We start from the raw sequence: 915 nt of genomic DNA on the forward strand, positions 1-915 counted from the left end.
ATCATTATTAAGTCAATATCTTTAATAACAATAAATTTCTATTTTTACAGGCATATGATCAAGAACAAGCCGCATCTTCGTTTTTGAAATGATAAAGCGATTCAGATTGCAGAAATGGCAATATATTGATCCCTGCGTCCCATGTTCCCATCGATTGGAATTTTTACTAGAAGATATAGGACCGTGAGGTTCTTTGCCGATGGTGTTGCGACGCGCGATTATTCGCGGATAAAGGTATCTGCGATAAGCAATGTGATGTGTGATAACTGAATCGTTGTCATATTACGTTAAATGTGTTTACATTTTATTGTTGCTTGCACGAATAAAATACGAAAAAAATTGCAACGAACTATAGGCCGATCTCACTAATTCCGATTAGTCTAATCGGTCGATTAAACCGTGATTAGGTCAACCATGTTCAGCATTCTGCTGAACAGTGAATGCGATTGGTCAGTTCCAATGTATCAACCGGTCGAAGTTACTCAGAGTTGGTGAGACTTGCCCTATGCCTTCTTTAATTGAAAAATTAAAGCGACTCTACATTGAGATTTTAAGGCATATGTAATGATTACACATATATCCAGATATTACCCCCACTGTCATCATTATAATTGAAAATAGAACGCTTTTTTCATACTTAGAAGCGTGTTTGGATTCTCACCCGGGTGTTCCCCAGATGTCATGTCATCCTTGTTTAACATTTAGTAAACAACAAGTATGGAATGATGCCTGAATAAGAATCTGAACAAATATGATCAATAGTTCGGTGTGATCGAACTATGGAATATGTATATTGGGTACGTAAGCGACTAGCATTTGCGCTAAATATTTATCTCAAATCGTTCTCCATTCTTAGTACTAAGTTGTAAATTATTTTTCTATGTTTTCTGATCCCTTAAAAAAATAAGTATCTAT

The 915-nt window shown here is 35.6% G+C and overlaps 1 protein-coding gene across 1 annotated transcript in view; it reads left to right on the forward strand.

The window, feature by feature from the left end:
• LOC105626890 (parafibromin) overlaps positions 1-345 on the forward strand; it is a 15,285-nt gene extending 14,940 nt beyond the window's left edge. Inside the window, exon 3 of the transcript XR_001046533.1 lies at positions 51-345. The gene's annotated coding sequence lies outside the window, so the exon portion shown is untranslated. The remainder of the gene's footprint in view (positions 1-50) is intronic.
• Positions 346-915: the final 570 nt, after the last annotated feature.

This window comes from Atta cephalotes (assembly GCF_000143395.1).
Source record: "Atta cephalotes unplaced genomic scaffold scaffold00007, whole genome shotgun sequence".
Classification (NCBI taxonomy): Eukaryota; Metazoa; Arthropoda; class Insecta; order Hymenoptera; family Formicidae; genus Atta; species Atta cephalotes.